At 36.5% G+C, this 22,676-nt stretch overlaps 1 long non-coding RNA gene across 1 annotated transcript; it reads right to left on the bottom strand.

Moving 5' to 3' along the window:
* Positions 1 to 2,280: 2,280 nt before the first annotated feature.
* LOC113479278 lies at positions 2,281 to 22,463 on the bottom strand. Its single transcript, XR_003398217.1, has 3 exons — positions 22,322 to 22,463; positions 20,981 to 21,070; positions 2,281 to 2,440 (listed from the first exon to the last, which is right to left on the bottom strand). It is a non-coding gene; the product is annotated as an uncharacterized LOC113479278 (long non-coding RNA).
* Positions 22,464 to 22,676: the final 213 nt, after the last annotated feature.

Raw genomic sequence — 22,676 nt, 5'->3', positions numbered from 1 at the left:
ATTTTTAAACAGTTTGTAGATAAAGATACACTTGATGAAACATAATTAAAGACTGAAATCTGCTGGTTTTAATATTATAATACATGTAGTTTACTTGTTACTCAGGAGAGTTATTTTCCCTCAGCAGGAAACATAAAGGACTGAAAAATAATACCACCTATTACAACTTTGATAAAAAACAGAAGAAAAACAGTCTGACCAAGGAAAAAACTTAGCTTTGAAACAAGCAAAGTTATCTTTCTTAACTTCTAAAATGGAATAGATAGCAAAGGATAAAAGGTAAGAGTTATTATAGAAACTCCGACTACACTGATGAATTCTTTCAGAAGATTGTCATCATTAGTACCAGCCTAAGTAAAATGGGGTTCTTTTTAGAAGAGATCTCTTTAAATCTAAAAATCAAATCATGACACAAAGGACTTAATTATTTAGTTTTAGTATGTCTGAGGACACATACTTTTAATCTTGGAGATTTTAATGGGTCAGTCTGTCTCAGCACTAACAAAGTCTCTTTTATTATGGCATTCATATTAGATGTTGTAAATTCATCAACTCAACATCAGGTTATGGTCATTACCTTGAGGGTTTTTATCCATGTTTGAAGGATGAGGGATTAAACTTGTGATATCACAGATCTGAAACACTGACATAGAAAGGAAAGAATGCACTTTTTTTCTCCCAAAACATGTCCTATTCAGTCAACCAGGACTTAAAATCTCCATGTTCTACAAATAAAGATCAGACACATGTTAGTGGAGCTGCTCCAGAAAGGGTCCCAGTGGAGACTGTTAGCCACCAGACCTAGCATACTGAAGGGACATCAAGTCTTCTCCTTTAATGACAGGACTGTAGTAGGTGTAGTGTTATGGGGAGAGAGAAAATAGAATATCACAGGATTTATTATAGAATAATCTCACCTCCTTATTTCCCCAGTCTCTTTCTGATTTAAAAAGGAGCTACAATGACATTATAAATTCATGAAGAAATATTTGGGACATAGAGGAAAAAGGAACTGCTAACTTCATTTCATGGAGAATCTTGCTCTGGAATGTTATGTCAACAGGTTTCATCTTTCTTGCAGGTAGTACATCTCAAGTGGGAAGAAAAAAAAAAAAGAAATCCTGGGAGCCTGAGAGTCTTGCAAATAGCCTGAATGTCTTGTTTCACTGAAGGAACATATCGCATTGTATTTGACTCAAGGCACATCAGATTATTTTGAAATGATCACGTAAGAGAGAGATAAGGCTATTTGGGAAAATGTATTGCAGGAAATAAGGAAAGGTAGCTGGGCTAATAATAGCAATTTGTGAAATTCAGGAAGGAGGTGCCTGAGGTTGAAAAAGTCCACAGTTCAATTAAATGCTAGAATAAGTGCTGCAAAGAAAAGGATTATCAAAGTTGGAAATTATTTTTAGGCCTCAACAGGAAAGAAAAATATAACCCACAAATTTTATCTCTTGCTAAAGCTAGCAACCTATATAACTACTGACTAGATTGACACAAAAGTATTGGCTTTCCAGAATCTGCTGAGTATGGAGTAACCTCAGCTGCAACCTAAAAATAGATGTAAGGAGCCAGCCATCAGGTCCGCAAGTTTTGACTGCCTTTTGCCCCTGTTTCCCATATCTTGCCATGAAAACAGAAGAGCTGCCATTTCAGGAAGGACTAGAGCTCTTTGATACTATAAACTGATTCAGTGTTTCCAGTCTGATAACGTCTTTGGGAATAGAGTTTCAGAGGGTCTGTGAACAAAGGGGATGTTTAAGGCTCTAAGAGTAAATGTGAATGAGAGAAAAGTGAATGTCTTCTTTCTTTTTTTTTTTTTTCCCTCTTTATGGAGGGAGGAGGAGGAATTGAGTGACAAAATTCATATTTATGGTCTGAATCTGTTTTCAATCTGAGATTAATACTGAGATTCAGTATTAATACTGAATATTCAAAACTTCATAAATATTTATTTTGAATGCATGTTTATGTTTCATTCACATCACAGGCTCGTGCGTAGTTTGAAGGGCTGCACTGGATGCAGATAAAAGAATTGCTTAATGCTTATTATTTATGTACAAGTTTTGGCAGATTAGGACCTTGAAAAACACAACTGTTTATATAACTATTTCCCTCTCAACTTCTCACCACTTAATACAAGTGATACTACACTCTTCTCATATTCCAGATCATGCAATCAAAAGTATTTTTGCTGTAAGGAGTATTGCATTGAAAAGTTAGGTTTACAGTTCTAAATAGGAAGGACTTTACTTATCAATTCATACTCACCTTGAAACTACTCAGCATAACTGAAAATTGGTTATTTTCAATAAGAATAATTCTTATTTTTCAAGGAGAAGCAGATCAGTACAAGTTACACTACTGCAGTACAGTTGTCTTCAACAAGCCATCATCCCAGTCCAGTAACTTCTCAGACAACTTTTTCAGTCCTTAACTGAATTATATAAGAACAAGAAATATAAAATGGAGTACTACCCTGCCCCCATTTTCTATAACACACATCCTCCAATTCAGAGGAAATAATAGTAGAGATAACATTTCATAACTATGCCATCTTATCTGTAAGAATAAAATCCTAATACTTAAGCCATTCTATATGAAATTCACCATTAATTACTTACCAAAATGCCGGTACCAATTACTTAATGAATTATTCAGAATGGCATCTCACTAAACCTAACGTGATCTTTAAGATCTAATTTGGCTATGCCTCACTTCAAACTGAACGCTGTCACTGCTAAGCTACAAAATTTATGCTCTCTCACCATCTGCTTCTCCCTATTCTCTGTTCTTGGCAACCTTCTCACTCTCCTGAGCTGTCCATTTCTTTTTTGTCCATTGATCAAAATTTCTATCATTTTTTCTGTAATACCAAGACCAAAAAAAAAAAAATCTTACAATTCTACCTTATTCATATGAAGAATAAGAAATGATTTCTTAAGGGAATAACTGGACTTCCTGATACACACAGGTGTTTTACTTCAACTACATGTTGTCGATGTCATTGCAGAAATATCTGTGTCAAGTTGCAAAGCAAGAAGTTTGTCAATGTCCATAATAATCTCCTTGACAAAGTTTTGTCTGGGAATATAAAATGATATAAGCAGATAATTGAACATATTTTTTTAAAAAATTTCTTGTAGCAAGAAACACATAGTCTAATGATATACCTTATTTTTTTATTTGCTAATTGGTTGGAGTAGATTATACATTATATGATATCTTAACAATTATTTTATGCACAGAAGCTGATATTTTTCTTGAAATATCACCCACAGCAGAACAAAGGGCTTAAACATGCTTAACGTTAAGCACAGACGTAGTCCCTTTAAAGTGAACAGAATTATGATGATAATATAGTTGAATGAGATGGCTTCTGTTATTCATTTAGCTATTCTAAAATAAATGAACATAACATTAAATAATTACTATTTTTAAAAGATAACTCTAGGAGTCCGTGATAGCTGAACTTTTAACTCCATTATAATAATGCTTTGTGAATCCTAATGTTTTTTACTAATGCTCAAAACTGCAGTTAGACTTTATTTTACAAGCCGCGTAAAAATAAATAACAGGTTCTGTAAAAGTCTGAATACCGGCAGTACTTCTGATGAATTCTGCAGAAGGCCTTAACTTTATGGGAACATGTGCCATTCACAAGGTAGTGCAGATCTAATCGTGCCAAATGGTTGAATGGAGCTCTGAAGCTCTATAATCCTATCTACTCCTTAGTTTTGTCAGCCACAAGTGCAGCAGGAGCAGCACTGTCCTCACTTCAGCTGGGCTGCAGTTAAAGATCAAATTATGTTCTGTATTCACACACAGCTAAAAAATTGCCCTGCTCTGCAGCACACCTTATTGTCATTGTAGCAAACAGTTATTTTAAACCCTGTGCCAGACTGGATCCAGCTGGGCTTCAGACAGAGGAGGGGAAGATTAAAGCCCACTGTGCATTTGCTGTGCTGAGCAGTGTTAATGGGAGACGAAAAGTGTTAGTCCAGTTAAGGAGAACATGGAATTTTCTACTTGATAATCAAGGCCTAAAGCATATGTCCTCGATGGATACTGCTCTGAAAGGAAAACCTTCATACTGTTTTTCTAGACAGATCTCAGCACGCAGAAGAAAGCAGCTCTTAAGGGGTGTCTGAGTCCACGTGTCATGGGGAGCAAACGCATGGAATAAGAAGTGCCACCAATACACAGAAAAAGGTCACCTTCCTTCATTTCCTCCCATCCCTCTCACTGCAAGTAAGAATCAGTGATGGCCTGTGTCCACTAAATACTGTATGCTGCTGAAGCATTAAATCTATGGGCTACCCTTTACTCGCAACCTAATCAAATTCCATGTGACTTGTTGGAGGAATGTAATATAAATACATTTAATATGTCACATTTACAGAGCTAGGCTCTCCTAGCCGTTACTCTTGGTAAGCCTGGAAAGCATTCTGTGGTCACTGACACAGAACAACAGAAAACAATACATACCACAGAAGTGCAAGGAATAATCTTGAATAGATTGGCATTATTATTTCTAATGAGAATTGGGCATCATCACTGTTTCTAGATGTACTGACAGATAACAGCTTTAATATAAGAAAAGCAGAATACACATTATTTAAAATCATGTATTGTAAAAAGTATTGTCCACCTATTAGCCAGCGTCTTTAAATCTAATTTTGAACAAACTGCAGAGAATTAGATGAAAAAGTACTTTATCAATGTGTTTTTCTTTTCCATAATGCTACTTTTGTTTGCTGAGCTTGCTGTCTATAAACAATTTACAATGCTCACTTTTGATTTAAACACTGCTAACATTTCTGCATTTGCTGCAATAATACTGTGGGAGCCATAACACCGTAAAGTAAGACATAAAAGCAATTTGCTCTATATATGATATTGATTTTCAAACAAATGAGTAAAGTTTGTGTTTATTACAATGCAGAAAGAAAAAAACAAAACTAGAATTAATAAAATTGCACATACATATTTTTCAAACTTATCTAAAACAGAGCACTATTTAGGGAAGAGGTCTGTGGATACATCTTTAAAGCCCATAGGACAGTTTTACATCTCCACTGAAGTGCTTCAGGAAGAAACGTGTCACATTCTTTCTAAAACTTAGGACTTCTATTCCTCTAAACCTGACAATTTCTGGACAAGCTAGAGCTTCAGGTTTGAAAAAAAGGAATATTTCAATGCAAATACTTTGCCAATATATGAAGCTTCATTATGAAATCTTACTTTCTTTCCAGTATTATATTTCCAGATGAACCTCACTGGATCGCCTAGAAATCACATCATCTTTACTTTTTCTGATGTGTTTATGGGCCCAGAGTACTGAAAATTTTAAGTCAAACAGAATTTGTTTCCTGATTCTCCAAACCGCAGTTAAGAGGGAAAGAACATCAGAGAAAATGTGGTCCAGTTTTTTTTTTCTGAGTAGCTCTTCCCTAACTCCTGTGGCTATTAAGGACAGGCAGAGAGAACTTTTTATGGCACTAACTGACTTTCCATCTACCACCGTGGTGGTGCAATTCTTACCCCTCCCCACCCCTCCTTGTTGGGCTGCTCCGTGCCAGGTGTGATTCCACCCACATCTCCCCCGAGATATACACTAATCTGTGGAGATAAAGATTGCTAATGTTAAGGCATCCCCTTAACGAGCCTGACTCCTGCTCCTCCTGATCCCTGGGAAAGAGTTCTAATGGCCCATCATCTCCTGATGGCATGGCACACCTGTGCCTGGCATGTGGTCAGATGGAACAATAAAAGGGTTGCACGTTGCAACTGCTGGAAGGCACCAGAAGGTATCTGACAAAAGTCAATTATCTTGGACCCTATAAACTGCGACCACCAGAAAGACCCTTTGAGCTCTCCTGGATCAATGCGGGGCTGTGATGAGCATCTCCCCTGAGCTGGGATGCCTCTCGGGTACCAAAACCCTTAAGGTGCCGTCTGCTCCAGACGGAAGGCCAGGGTGAAGTCCCCCCGCTCGAGTCTCAATTATCACCCGTTTCGGAATGCCAAGGCATTGGGAGTATTTGCTCTAAACTCGAGAGGGATATTTTCTTTGAGCTAGCTTCTATTTCACCTGTTCTTTCTCTGTTTATTGGTGTGTGCGTGGGGGTACGTACCCTTGTTCCTGTATGTGTTTGTCCCTTTTGTGTTCATTTTACTGAATCCAAACACCTTTGTTTCTGTATGTATACATCCGTTTTGTTTATGTGCATGTATATGTGTATAAATTAAGGTACTGTTAAGTAAGTTAGAGTGAATCTTGTCATTTTAGAATCTGAATAAGTCGCTTTTCTTTCTGAATTATTTTATATTGATAAATTTCTGTTAGTTATTAATAAATCTAGATTTATTGCTAAATCATCATCATGTCAATACTTTCATCTGCGACAACCACTGATAGGAGATGTTGCTGTAGAATGGATTAAGCCATTTGTTCTGGGTGACATACCTAAGAGAAATTTCTGTCAAGAAATTCCTGTTTAAAAAAAAAAATATATGTTTTTTAAGATTAGGGATAGGTGATAAACAACTTCCTGGGTTTGGCAGCACAAACCAAAGGATTCCATATGGATAATTGCCAAGTGGCCAGTTTTTTACTCCCAACCCCAGTGAAATAGGGGAGAGACAAAAGAAGAAATTTGTAGGTTAAACTAAAAAAAATTACTAGCAAAACTAACAGTAATAACAGTAGTCCAAAATGGGTAAAATGCAGTAGTGGTTAACCAAATGGCAACTGGTACAGAGCCCGTCCCCAGCAGCGATCTTGATCGCACCAGAGAAACCTGCCCAGCCGATCTGGAAACCAAAACCAAAACAACAGTGTGAGAGACAGCACGTGCCCACCTGTGTACTGAGCTTTGATGTCACATGCTATGGAATGCTCTAGTGATTGATCAGAACCCAGCCCTCAGCTGTGCTCCCTCTCAGCCCAAGGAAAGTTAACTTTATTTATCCTAGCCAAAACCAGGACAATAATCAAACTAGATATTTTTAATTCTTTTTTTCCTTATAAAATTAGAAAAACAGTTAGATATGGAATGTCTGATCTGAAATCAAATTTAGTGTTTGATTTTCTTCTACTTCTAAAAAGCAAGCTAGGTAAAGGACCAGATTCACCAAAGTAAAGAAGATCATATCCTACTTTTGCCTAGCAGCCTAATTATTAGAAGCCATGGGTGACCTGTGCTCATTGCAGTTTATTAGTAAGCAGAATTAACTACATTTTTGAAGGAGGTTACCAACAGAGTGCACACTGATCTATGCTGGGTTGCATGCTGTTCAACATGAATATGAAATAAAGGGTATGGAAAAAAAGGATGAGTAATGAGGTAGCAAAGTCTTCAGATTACAGAAAATTATCATAACAGTTAAATTTCAAACTGCAGAGAATCAGATCTGAATATACTGAATGAATGGATGGAATATGGCAGATAAAATTGTTTGACAATAAATGAGAAGAATTGTACATGGGGAGAAAATCCAAAATGTGCCCAAAACATAATGGTCTCTGAATGAGTTACCACTCAAGAAAGGGATTTTGGAGTCATTGTGAATATTTTTTCTGAAAATATAACCACTCTAGTTAGCAATAGTCAAAAAGGTTAAAAAAAAGTACATGCAGTAAGAGAGAAAAAAAGAACAAAACCAGTGCCACCATGTAAATACAGAGTGTGCCCACTCCTTGAACAACATACACAGTTTCTGCCATGCCATAGCAGAAAACATATGTGGGAAAAGGCTACCATGAATTGACAGGGGTTTGGAACCCTTCTGTATGAGAAGAGAACAAACAAACAAAGATTTTTCAGCTTGGAAAAGAGTCCCTGAAGAAAAGATGATTTATGATGTTTTGGAAAACTGTTTTGTAAAGAATAAATAGTTACAACAGTAAATATTACTCTGATCATTGAATCATGAAAAATATGAAGAGGGTGAATAGGAAATTACTATGGCAGTTTATAGATAGTAATTATAACAATTAGAAATAACAACACTATATATACACCAATTAGTTATATATATAACAATACACCATAACTATTAATTACAGGCACTTATTACAATGATTATTATGACAACATTATTAAATTGTGGGACAGGGCCACTTAGTGCTGGAAATCTGAAAGTAAAAGTGATTTCTGGACAGGACTGGTGAAATTCACAGGAGACAGGGCCATCAGTGGCTAGTAAACATGGTGCTTTTGGTCCTATACTGACTTTAAAAATTCTGTTTGTTTGGTATATGCTGGAAGAGAAGACCTGGGAAAGATTTTGTCTTCCTTAGATCTCTAAACTTTTTCTCTGTGTATCCAATATTGGCCACCATCAGTGGCAGAGTGCTGGTCTAGATGAATCTTCAGTTCAATCTAGTACAGCAGTACTTATATTCTGGAGTCTATAAAGTTCTGTAGGTTATGAAATCAGGCCTGAATTATTAAATTTATAGATGCATATGAAGAAAGAAGAGTAACCTGAGAAACTTAAAGTCTTAGGTTGACACCTAATCTTAGATGTCAGAATTAAGAATGTTTCAATATTATTTTGTGCAGATTCAAAGGATTTATACACAGCCAATGTTAAAGAGTTCCAACCACTTGTAACAGAAAAAAGATTTTTTTTTTTTTTTTTTTTGCTTCTGAAAATAGTTAATTTCACTTATGATCTTCTAAAAAGTTTTTGTAATAGGAAAAACCCAGAGTATCTATCATCCAGCAGCTATTGTTTTTTTAAAAACAATAGCTTATATTACCTGATACATTTTGACTTATGTTCCCTCACTTTTTTTATTACTGTTGATTTCAGAATACCACCCTTTCCAGGGGCAGCTCTAAGGTTTAGAAGGCATTAGATAGTCTCACTGATTATTTTACCTACTCGGTAAGAACCCTCAGAAACTTAAGCTCTATTGCAGGATGTATGCTGGACTGTGGTCCAGGCAGTGCTATCAGTTCCTCTTGTGCAGAGCATACTGAAGTAACCAAGTCTCTGCTATACAGGGATGTCAGAAATTAGATAGTGCCACTGTCTGTCCAATGTCCATGTCAGGCAGAATTCTTGGTTTTGTCTTGTAATAATAGAATAAAAGATGTTAGATCAAATCTCAGTCTTTCATGGTTTTGATTCTAAAATCTTGTTGATCAGGATGACACATACAATATTTCTGTTGCTTTGAAGCCAAGGAGTATTTTGTCACTGGTGTTGGTGGGGCCAGGGTTTCACCTCTGATATCTAGGAAAGAAACAGTTCTCTTCTTTGGACAGAAAATATTTTTACACAGACAGGTGATATGATGAGTAAGTTTTCAAAGTTTACTTATGTATTCTGTGATCTGAAAGGTATCTCTGATGCAATCAGTTCAACTTACTATTTTCAAGTCATATTTACTGCTGAACTCCTTTCTTAGAGTCCTTGACAGTTCCTGTCAATAATATGAGAATCTAATATTTACAGACTCATTCATTTTAGAGGATGTAGGAACAGATATGTAAAATTATATTAACTCAAAGTAGATTTTAATTGGCTATATATTACTTTTTTTTTCCTGAGAAATTTAGAAACGGAAATTTCTGAGGAACTTACACTAAACAATCATCTTTCTAAAACTGATTCTATTTCTGTATATTTGAGTGATTATTTTACAGTGATTTCTGTTATAGTGTCTCTGTTCCCCTTCCTTACACTCCTAGCTTTGTTTTGACCTTCCCCACAGAGAATACCTGCATTTCCTTGACTAGTGAAGCCCTAGTTCCTCTACCGAACTCTGTCTAACATGAAGTGATTGAAACTGTGGCCTTATTTCTTCCTGCTGCCAGCTGCACAGCAGGTACTAGTATTCAGCGCTCCTGGAGTTGGGGCTCTCCTTCCTGTATTTTATCCAAACAGCTGAATATTTCCAGAGGCATCTTCTCTGCTGCTTGGGAATCTCACACAAAATTGATGTTTCTGAGCCTAGCTCTTCATCTGAATTGTCACCTTCAAGTTATTTAAAAGCTTTATATTAAAACTGAATATAAAAAGGGACGAGGACTCTACTTCCTCTGAATTGTCAGCACACCTTCAAATCATTTAAAAGCTTTATTCTAAAAGGAAAGGAAGATTCTATTTTATTGTAGAATGCTGAGGATTAGTTGTCTGCTCTCATGGGACACTGCTACAAACTTCAAGTATATTTCTTAAAAGAATGCTGTCACTCTGAAAATCGGTTTTGCATACAAAAGTGGCAGCTATTACAATATCCTTCTCTCCCCCCAGTATCCTACCTTAAGTAAAGAAAAACAATTTACACCATGTTTCCATGTTATTTAGTTTTGGGCTGGGTCTCAGATGCCTAGATTCTGCTGATTTAAATGGAATCTCTGCATTGCACTTGTTTTCTCATTTTCCTCTGAGGCCTGGGCACTAGCTCAATTAAATCTGGTGCGTAAAAATGAAGAATCTCATTATTTCAGTATGTTAGTTTCTACTTGTTCAAATAATAAATGTACACCCTTTGACTTCATGAAAAATTTGCCTTTTAAGAGAAAATAAGCAAAACTTGCAATTAGGGAGGTGGACATTGCAAGGTCTACTTCATGTGCTATTCCAAACTTAAATTTCCATAGTTCAGTTGAACTCCATGGAGTTACAGTGACTCAGCAAAGCAGTAAGATAATGACAAATTTGGTCCAGCATAGTTTAAAACAGGCTTCACCTTGTATTATTTGAAATTGCACTACCGGAATTTGATTGAGGTATGTCCCACAAAAGGCCAGAAAGAAGAATCGCAGTGGCACACCCTGAGAACTCCAGGAATAGAATCTAGGTGAAAATAAGTAATGCAAACATACAGGGTTATACATGCAGGAACTTACATTACTTATATTACACGAATTTATATTATGCATGAGAACCTCTGCGATGGAAATGAGAGAAGGGAGATAAATTTGTCACGACTAATAATCAATAGTACAATGTACCCACATGAAAAGGCAGTCATCTTAGGTATTATGTGAAGTATTTTTGGTAGGTAAGTACTCATGACTTTTATGTAAGGTACTTCCAAAATTTTCTTTTACTCCATCACAATTACGGTCCCTCATGTTCAACAATTACTCTCTATCTGAAGCAAGTAGACAGGGAAGTAACCAGTATGATCAGAAGTTTGGACAGCCTTTTTACAGGGAAGACTGAAGGAATGCTTGGCTTCCTGAATCTCTTAGAAGAAAGGCAAGAGGAGATATGTTTGTTCTGTATAAACCCATCACAATGTTAAACATTAGAGATAAGAGAGCTGTTTAAGTTAACGAGCAAAGTTCACAAAATATGAAAAGAAGTGGTCATGGAATAAACTCAGAATACAAATTATTGAAAGTATTACCTGTCACATGAGATTGTTTCTGGAACAGTTTTCCAATAGCAATAGAGAAACAGAAACAAAAAATTGTCATTAGGTTTAAAATAATCCAGTTGTATAAGCTACTATAGGTCATGGCTGTTTGCACGGACAGAACATTAGACCCACTAGACATGTTAGACTCAAGCTTGTGTTACCACATTCCCCGAGTTGCCAGACGGACAGTAACTGTCCCCTCCGAGATATTAACAGTACATTCCCACCTGCCAGGAGAACTCCATAGCTATCAGGCTTTGTGCGGCAGTGGAAAAGCAGGGTAAAGGTTTTTGGTCTGTCTTTTGCAATCTGTTCCACCTTGTTCATAATGACTCTAGCTATGGAGTCATGCAGTTCACCCAGGAAAAGCAAATCTTGGTTCACTAGCTTTGAGCTACTTCACAACACTCTCAGTCACATGCTTTAGTTTTAGGTAGTCCCACAAGGAGCAGGGAGTTGGACTCAATGATCCTTATGGGTCCCTTCCAACTTGAGATATTCTAGGATTCTATTATTCTAACGTGAATAATTGGTACACAAAGCAAGAATTCCCAAAATATTTCTTCTGGTCAGCACTTCTAATAAAGCCAGAGGCAGACATGTTGCTGTCCAGGAAGATTTCCTAGTAAATATTTAAATACCTGCAGAACTAGATAGAGTTAAGTAGCAGTTTGGGGTATCTACCTTTGAACTTAGTTTTTGAAAGTGACACTATGCAGAAAAAGTGCCTTTGCCCATTTATGAATCTGTCTTTTAGATGGAGTACATTTTAGCTAACTAAATCTGATTCTAAATGGCAGAGTGCTGGAATTCAAGCCAATTTAAATGAGATTTGCTTCAATGATTCCTAGGAAACACGTGTTTTATACAGAAAGCTTTTCAGCATGATAGATGCAATTTTGCACACTTTTTTATAACCTGTTCAGATTATTGCCTTATATGTTATCGAGATACAGCAGTATATTGTGTTATCATATTGTCAAGTTAAATAAGAAATATTTTGGTATTTCTCTTTAACAGTTTCATTCCGTGTACATATTTCATTTAGGGAAAAGGGTTAATTGGCTTATGTTCACTGAAATGTTTTACAGAAAACAATTTGACTTTATTGCAAAATGAAAACATCTTTCTTGGGAAACTCATTCTAGTGCTTCAAGGATTGTCATTATGTTGAGCATTCAGTGGTAAATGTGTCTCACTGGAAGTGAGAAAGAAAGTCTATAAAGTCAATATACTGTCATGCCAAATATCTTCCCAAAGCAAGATGGGCTGCCAATTCCTCCTAAAGAAATCTCAAAGGGAATTAAATTATATTCTTCACTGCCTAAAAGTCCCTAAACACAAGTTAGAGCAGGTTTTATGAGATGCTGTGCTTGCAACTATATGCAAGTACATCTAAAAGAGCACCTTGCTATGCTTGCGACAGCCTCGCTCTCATCAAATCCACACAGTGAGCACTGACCAGTGACCAAGGTGAAAAAGTTCACAACAGTAAGCTATTAAGTAGCATTATACAACGAGCATTAAAATCAACAGAAAACTTCTGTCACTTCAGCAAAAATAGAAATAGATTCTATGGGAATAAGGATAAGGAAAAAGGAAATAAGATCTTGTAGAATATTAAGAGAGTTTGGGGCATGGACTTTTTCCCCCTCGGTAGGACTGAGTTCTGTTCAAAGTTCTATTTATATGGCAATAATGTGGAGATCATAAAAGACAATACAAATTTCAAACATGCAAAAGGCTGATTTAATTCCTGATCAAGCCTGAAGAAATTAAAGGAAAGTTTTTGATGCTAAAGCAATAATCTCTTATATTAGAACCTATTATACTCTCACTTTAAAACTTGGCTTTTTCCATTTATTTGTAAGGGAGCAAGAATAGCTCCATGACTACAAGTGCATAAGGATGGAATCCTGGACCTTCAAGCTCAAGAGGCCAAGTTAATTTTGTTATTTACTTTGTTGCTTGGAAGCAGGGTAAGCCATACCTGTATTATATCTTTGGCATGAAGTAATAGTCTGTCAAGTACTGGTTGTTACAAGACTTTGGCCCTGGGCAGCTAGAGTTCTTTTTTAAATTGCACAAACCACACTGACCTGAACACTCGCTGATAATATCTGGGATGACTAAATACCTTCTGTGATCTTCCTTTACATGTTGGTTTTTTCCCTACTAACAACGACTGAATCTCCTTGTGAAAGACCAAAATACTTAAACAGAGAAAAAAAAAAAAAATATATTGAAGATATCTTTGTTTTGGGAAAACAAAGAAAAAAATCTCTCCACATCAAACAGAGTACCTTTGGCTATTGATCTACGCACCAGTGTGAATATCCAGTAGCCAATTTCTATTTTCAGCATCATTGCCACATCCCCAAGGACCATCATTAGTCATGCAGTCTCATATTCTTTAAATATTGGTAGTATATTAAGACAGTATTGCTTAATTCTACCTAGTGGCTTCATCTTAAGTGTTGAGCACAATTCATTCTCTCTTCAGTCCTGCCTGTGGCTACAACAAGGTAAGCTAAGCAGAAAGACAATTTCACTAGCTCCACTAATAGTACTTCAATTTGGTGGATTGCACTGGAAACCTCATGCTTCTTCTCTTCTTTCTGAAAGATTTTGAAGACCATGGCAGTCTATAGTCACCTGGGGACAAGATAAAACACTCTTAAAAGGCTGGGCAGAGGTACAGAGTACGCACATGAAGCACAAGAAGCCTTTCCCCCTTCAATGTTCCTTGCTTTTGAGAGGGATGGTCTTCTCCATTTGAATGGCATCTGTTTACTCCAGAAGCTGATTGCAGTGAGGTCACTAACAGCAGCCTGGTGGCATATTCAGCCCTATTTTGCCAAGCTTGCATGTTCTGGAATTGTATCAGTTATACTATTATAGTAAGGTTAAAAAAGACAACAGTTAAGATATTAGCCATATTAAAGGTGATCAGACATTGATCAAAACCAAACACATAGCAATTTGCTGAACATCTTATGGTTTTCAGACATTCCTTCCACATAAGTCCGAGTTTTCTGAAAAATCTTTTTCTTTGAGTCAAATTTTGCAAGAGAAGCATTTGACACTTTGAAGAATTCGATCTATATCACTAGATGTTATTAAATAGAAATATCACAAACTTCTGTACAACACAAAGATGTTAGAATGTAATGCAAAACAATTAAGATTTGGATAAGGATCAGTGAAGCCAAAATGAGTTGTTACTTAAAGGCATTCTCTTCAGAACAATGCTTCTATACAATATTTTTCAAATTTTACAAGTTACAGATACCTTGTAGATTAAATTGTTCGATATTTTTCATTAAAATTAATTTTTCGTTTGTGTATTCTTAGCTGTAGAGTAGATGAGCTGGTGATCCTATTGTTAAGTGCAATTAATGCTGCTCAGACAACCACTGCAAGTTCTTCTCTTCTGAGAACTCCATATTCTAATGCAGACATGCATGTATTACATACCAAAGAATTCTGCTATGTAGGAACTGCATATCACTTGTAAGGAGATCGGTGAGGAAAACCTTTCTGAAATCAAATAGGCGTTGGAATGGGCTGACCAGGGAGGTGGTGGAGTCCCCATCCCTGGAGTTTAAGAGTCAGGTCGACTTAACGCTTAGGGATATGGTGTAGTTGGGAACTGCCAATGTTAGGTAAATGGTTGGACTGGATGATCTTCCAGGTCTTTTCCAACCTAGACGATTCTGTGATTCTGTGAAATACATTTCAAGCAGTGTAGAAAAGACCCTTTTTTGACCTAAGTGGTTAGTCCAAGGGCTATTTCAGGTAGGAGGTGAAGCTGATATTAGTCACACATTTCTTCAGTGTCATCCTATTTATTTACAAAGAATGCAGAAAGTCTGGTTCCCCTGAATGCAGCAGAAATCAAAGAGCAAGGGATACAGCTTCTTTGCCCATGGGGTCAAGACTCCTTCTAGCTAGCACTTAGCCCAAAAGATCTTTCTTTAAGCTTTTTACAAAGCTACATTCTCAATATTTGTTCTCACTGTATCTTCAAATGCTTTTCTCTCTACTTCTCTGCCTTTTCTCTTGTTTCTCTCAGAGACAGATACATTCACTTTTACCAAGCAATGTCACCACAGTGTTCCCATTTACGAAAAGCTCTGAAGTTGCCTTTGTACTGGGAAGTCCTATGTTTTCAGTAGGCTCCTCTATTGTTTCAGCTATCAAATGCAATAGATACTTTAGCTATAAACACACATACTTACTAGGAATGACTATCAGCTTGACTAGATTTCACAAACACACAATTCTCTTTCTACACAAGAAAAGATAGTTCATTTCAATCACACAACATACTTGAAAAACAACTGGATTTTATTACCCTCAGGCAAGTTTGTTGGCATTTAATTACATAGCCTCATTGGGTGAATCTTAGAAAGGCTCAACATACAGCTGGCAGCCCTGGAGCACAGATAGACATATTTTTTAAATCTTTCCAGTATTAAGCCTTTCAAAGGAATGATTCCTGACATAACATAGACAGACAGAACATACTGCCTAAAACTGGAGAGAGGCCTTCCAGTGCCTTAGAACTCTGCAGCTCCTGGGCTATCATGCTCTCAGCAGATCTCTCCTAAAGCCCTATACCTGGTTAAGGCAGCTAGTGTTCTGAGGCACAGTGAGTACAGCTGTTTTTTCCAAACAAAGTTTTCCCCTTCCAAAACTACCGCTAAAATAAACAATATATTTTCATCAACCATTTACATACAAAACATAAGCTGTATTGATTCTATCTCGGCTATTTCATGTGAAACATATTGCTGTAGGTCTACAGGAGCTGGGAGAGAATGCAATTAATTGTTTCACCTCACTTGTGCATGATATTGTAATAGAAAAAAAGTGTATAGGTGCCAATAAAAATGCCTTTTTTTGCTTCTATATGTATTTGACTTCTTGACTGTTGCACAGCATAACCGACATGGACCAGCCAGACACACAATGTGGAGGACGACTACACAGCATGTGATTTATGTGCTGTTATTCCCAGATGTCTATTTGCAGCTTTCATTTGCACTAATGCTTACTGCTAAACCAGACACTTATGCTTGAAGCAGCATTTTTATGGGATTTGTCTATGTTATCCTCTGAACCAGAAATCATGTGAAGTTCTTATGCAAAAGATAATTCTTAGCCTATAGCTAGGAATGGTCACACTAAGATGCACACTCCTAGATATTACCGTTTGTCAATGGTGACAAAAACATTAGAAGAACTGATTTGTACTAGTTTGGCCATAATGATTAATTTCTCTCTTGGCAGGACACTGACATTATAAGGCCAAATGCAGAAGGTATTGATCTTATTTATTTATTTATTTATTTCACTTTCCTTCAGGCCACAAGAGCTTTACTTACCCGGTTTACTTACCACCATGAGGTTTCTTCTGCAAAGCATTGTTTCAATGACTAGTGAATGGCAGCACATACCATTAGATAAAAAACAAAGTTAATTGTCTTTTAACATAAACAAAGACTTCAGGATTTACCCAGCAATGCAAAGTCCATTAAAATGAGATGAATCAAAACACAGAGGTGAATTTCCTTTCACTTAACCTGTGCAGAATGCTAAAACTATTAGGTTCAAATTAACATCACCTTAGCATCTCTTGCAGAGGTATTTCTGTGTACAAGGAGATCAGTAGGAAAGCCAATTCAAGGACTTGTCCTTTTCCACAGTCACAACCACTCTTTTCCTCCCTTGCCCCATGACACACAAGGTACTCAGGACATGTGGTCCACTTGTACTGGAATAACTGCTCTGGAGTTCTACAGTAATTTGGATCAGTAACTGATCTGGGACAAAATAACCCAGATTTTTCCTGTTCCAACAAGAAGGCTATATCTAATGCAGCCAATTGTGTGATTTTGAAGGAATCAGATGGCCTTTAAGACTGCTTCTAAAACATCTGTATCCAAGATCTACAGCGTAATTGTCTCCTCCATAGAGCAGTCTTGAGAAATTAAAGGAAATCATTCTGCTGACAGCCAAGAAGGAGATCTACAAATAGGAATGACTTCAGTAAATGGATAAATATGAATCTTTTTTTTTCTGATAAAAATACTTTATCAGAGTAGAAATCTATCACTTGCATTTTCTATGTTGCTCTGTAGACTATTATCATCTACAAATAGTTATAGGTTGTTTTGTAGGGTTTTTTTCTGGTTTTACTAAAGGAAACAAATTGGATACTACAAACATAGCAAATGTGATTAATCACATTTAACTCACTCTAGCTATCTGCCTGTTCTTCCCCTGCCCTTCATAATATTTGAACCCTACTGTCTGTATTCAGATATATATGAAAGAGAATGATTGAAGATAATAATGTTCCCTCAAATATTGTGAAAATCAGCAGTTAGAGGGAAGGGTAGGGCATAAACTGCTGTCCTGCTGAGAGAAAGACAAACAGATTTCTGCCTGTATACACTCCATTTGGCAGCAGCTTTCTAGCGAGTCAGCAAGTGCATCCTGGCTGGCTGATCAGCACACAGATAGTTCCAGACTAGGTATAGCATTGCTGTCTCTTGCCTGTAAGGGATATCATAGATGACAAGAAAGAGAACTCAGCTGGAAAAGGTTAGAGACAAAAGACACAACTTATAAGAAAAAATACTTCATTAGTTCAGCTCTTCATGGAGTAGCCAATAATCTTGGACCATATGAATTATATCATGCAAGTACATCTCATATGAGAATATATTTTCTAGAAGATTAATTATTTGGCATGGTGCAAGTTATGTCACAGAAAAGAAATGTTAACATTAGGAAGACTGAAACTTTTCAACCATAGCAAAGTTACATTGTAGAATATGATTAAGTTAGACACTTTGTCCTGTTTCTCCTGCCTTTTTTTTTTTGCCTTTTTTCCTGACTTGGAAAGTTCTGCTCTTTGCTCAGCTGCTGCTGCATTTTTATTCTCTCAGACATTTTGTAGGTCACAAGGGTATCGTTCTGACTGAGATGTGGTCAGAGAGAATAAGAAAAATCGATTTTGGAAAACCTCTGTTAGCACTCTTTCATGAACGTTTTGTTATATCCATTGTGAGCTTTTAAAAGACTGAACCTGTGAATTTGCTATTGCCATGTCTTTGTATGATTTTCGCAGGCTTGTAAGCTGAGAAAGAGCAGCACAGCACAGAAAACACCCCAGTCTTCAGGTGCACTGGGATAGATTCCCTTTTGTATTAGATGTAATTTAATATTCTGTGCACAGGCATGCAGAATTTCTTGCTGGGCGCTGAATTATGCAGAGAACTGTAGATCTGCAAACAGGAAGCTAAGCTTAGAAAGGATAATGTATTAAAAGTGCCAGTGAAAAGCTGTTCTGCTTTCTATGTTCTTTAACTCTCCCTAAAAGTCCTCTGTCCTTTACTAGATCTACAGGAAGATATGCGGTACAGATGTATTGAAAGGTAGTGTTCTCAAAGACTTGAAAACTACCGGTCCTATCTATCTGCCAAACTTTCATATGGTTCCCTTCACCATAACACCTTGGAATTTCCACTGATCAAGTCTCTGAAAAATCAATGCAGAAGATGAATTAAGTATATCTGTGTGTTTGTGTGAGACTGAAAAGCCTTTTGATTCACAAGCTCAGCACTGTTTTTTAGTTTTGTTCCACAGCAGCAGAGTGGAGCAAAAAAGTAAGGACTTGTGATTAAATAAACTCCTTTTAATTTTTCCATTCTGTTTTAGCCAGATGGAAACACATGGACAATTGGTTTACAGAGATCTTTATCCTCTCTCCTTCATTAGCACCACAGGGAAGTTTCTATAGTGGCTAATGCACTTACTGACATGGTTTCAACAATTTAATCACCCAGAAGCCTCTCTGTAAGGTCAATGTTCTCTACATTTGTTCCAACTCATTTACTGAGTAGAAAGGTGAACTTTTTCATTCCAGGTATGTCATTATGGAAATCACGTTAATGAATCAAGACACTGGAGGGCATATGTATCTCTGTTAGTACAAGATTAATGGAGACTTTATCAAGGAGGATTAGTCTTAGATTCTTCTGGCAAATCCAGGTCTGAAGTTTAATTGTACATTAATACTCTGGACTTTATACTGGCATAGCAGCTTCCATCTCAGAGAAACTCAAAATATTTTACAAGCATCACTACAGTACACATAAGGAATTCTTCTATTACTGAAACACAACCACTTGAGGGCACAAAGAAGTCATAGCATAGAGCACCATGTAGCAAACTGGGATGCATGTCAGGACAGACATATTACGAATCCTATTCCTGACACAAAAATCTGTTGGGCAATAATGGCAAGATTTTTTTTTTATTATTTCTATATCATATATAAAAGTATTATATAACCTGTATTTGGTTTTAAGGTTACTGGTGTATTCTACTGTTTATGATGGTAGAGTGAACTGAACAATAAAGTTGGCATGTTGTCACAATACAAATATTCACATAATGTTCACTAAAAATGTGCTGTGGGAAGTATTCTCTGATTTCAGAAAAAGTAATGAAATGTGTTTTGTGATTAACCAGATTTCTTGCTCATGAAAGCTTCCAGAAACCAAACAGAACAGTAATAGGGACTGAAAAGAGTAATTAATAGTAATCTAGAATTAGTGGGAACTGACATTTCTAATTCTTCCCATACTACATATTATTATTTGTTCCTTCATGATTCAAAGGCCTAAAGGAGAGAAGAGGAAGCACAGGTGCACTGAATATTGAAATTCTTTATACCTGAAAAGGACGGATAATTTCTTTACTTCCAAGGTATCTTCAGGTCCTAGTGAGATTTGGGGCTCTATATCCAGCTCTATTTTAGAGAACAATTTGAATATATTTGTAATTAACAGAAAGCTATATTTTTAAAAGGCATGGTTTCTCTAACACAAACTAATTTTACTTTTTATTAACAAAATCCAGCATAGTGCTATTTGGAATTAACCTTGCTTCTTCCCTTTGCTTTACCACTATATTATAGGAAATTGGTAAAATCAGACTGACACCCATTAGAGTTCTTTCATTTAGGGAAACAACACACACTGCTGACCTTTTCATTTTAAATCTTGTTGCAACAAAAAAACATATAATCAGCTTTAAAAGCTTTCCATATACAGAAATCCTGCTCCTTTTAGTATTTTTTTCCTTTGTTTTAGTTTAAAAGCTTTGGGGACAGAAAAGATTTAGAGTTTTCATATTTGCTGTAGTTTCAAATAATGAAAAAAAATCAAGCAGATTAATATAAAAATGTAGGTAACATCCAAAGGGCAACCCTGATTTCACATTCTGCTTAGATGTATTTATGTATGACTGAACACTGTCTTTGGAGAGAGAGGAAATACTTAGATCTTTTCATGTAGTACAGCATTATATCATATGCAGTAGATCTGATGAAAGAAATAGCCTCTCTTAACAATAATGGTTGTATTAATTTTGTTTCTATATGTTTAAATACATAACTATTATAGAATAATTTTGCAATAAAGTGACTCAAATACTCTAATCCTGACAGAAGCCTGAATATATGATAACTATGGCTCTAAAAAATAGAAAAGAAAAAGAAAACGTGTATACCTTGTTCTGCCCTATAAATCTACCCCTGTCCTCTGGGATTGGTGACAAACACTGGGAATATACTCTAGACATATTCAAGCCAGAGCTATCCTAAAAAACAAATGTCAGAAGGACCATTTACCATTGTAGGATATACCGTATTTCCCACAGAACTGCCTTCTCTCATTCCTCTTACAGTATTTCCACCTGTTTTTCTCCATAGTAGCAATAATGTACTGACTGGTAAAGAATATATATTTTAGCAAGTTGCCAGGACTCAGGATGTACAAGTGCCTCTGCATCTCAGCAATCATAGATCCTTTGTTCCTGTGCTGAGTTATGTGAATCATGCACATACAGAAGCAGAATGATCTATTTTTGCCAGGAGGACTCAAGTAATCTAGTTAGTTGCACATATAGCAGTACAATGAAAAGAAAGAATCCTAGGGTGAATGTCAATGGAAGATTAAGTCTGACAAGTCTGACATGCTTTGCACAGAAATGAAATAGTTTGCTATGTACAGTAAGTTCATGTTCAATGTCTTTGGCTTCATGTAATGCTGTGAAAAAAGTTGGGAGGGACTACTCTCTCCTATATATAAGGTTCCTATTATAACTGATACAGAGCAAACAGATCCCTTTATAGACAATGGGGTTAAATAAGCATTCTTAAACGTTTTTTTTTTTTTCTCTTCAGTCTGAATCTTTTCAGGAGTCAGGTGGCCCATAAGGAATTCCTTAGAGATGGAGGGACTGGAGCCAGAGATGGAACCAGCTCTCTGGGTTTGACAGACAGATTTGTCACATTGTAGTTTGATATATGGTAATCTAAACCAATATAGACCAAAGTCTCATTGCCACTAAAACTCTTTCTACAGTAACATCTCAGGTACCCATGTGCTGGGAAATATGTTAATAGACTTCTCCATTAATAGAATTGACACATTCCCCTTTGAGCAGAGGAGCATTGCTGGTAGGGCAGTTTCCTCACTCACAAATGTAAATTCCCGAGAACCATCTCTGTGAGAATAAAGGATTTTTACATTTTGGGTAAGGAAAGCAGGGCAAAAACTTCAGAATTTTCCTCCTACACCTTTCTCAGTCTCCTGTCTTTCAGAGTAAGCAATATGCATGACTAGGGGAAAGTACAAGGACAGAGCCAACATACATTATAATTCTCAAAAATATAATTTCCAACCTTCAGCCATTTGTACTATGGCTTTTTCCATGCATTTAGTAGCCTCCATCCCTTTTCTATGATTTTCCCCAGCCTCCGTTATTCCACACTGAGTAACTGCAGTGTAACATGGCAAAGAGTTCTATAGCTTAATGAGTTTATTTTTACAAAAAGAGAAATTGCACCTGACAGTGAAGATTGTCTCTTGCTCCCACTCTGCATCATGTCTTACAGTTATCCAGATCTTGAATTCTCTGGAGTTCTGATAAGAGGCAATGGTGAAAGGTGCAAGAAGAGAAACATGATGTCTTTCTTCTGCATTTATCAGCACCTAAGGAAAAAAAAAAAGGCAATTTTATATGCAAGTGCACAGAAGGAGCACAAACTCTTGGCTACTGGACCACCACTGTTTTTTGATAATTTGGGGGCAGGGGAAGTTAATAATAGAAAAATATCTGTTTGCACTGCTTAAGAACTCATCTCTTCTCTTTAAATATAAAGTGAGTCAGAAATTATAATTTTCTATTCTGCTATGTGTTA

Source organism: Athene cunicularia (assembly GCF_003259725.1).
Source record: "Athene cunicularia isolate RWA chromosome 4 unlocalized genomic scaffold, athCun1 chr4_part1, whole genome shotgun sequence".
In the NCBI taxonomy this organism is placed as follows: Eukaryota; Metazoa; Chordata; class Aves; order Strigiformes; family Strigidae; genus Athene; species Athene cunicularia.
This window is presented reverse-complemented; position numbering and strand designations above follow the sequence as displayed.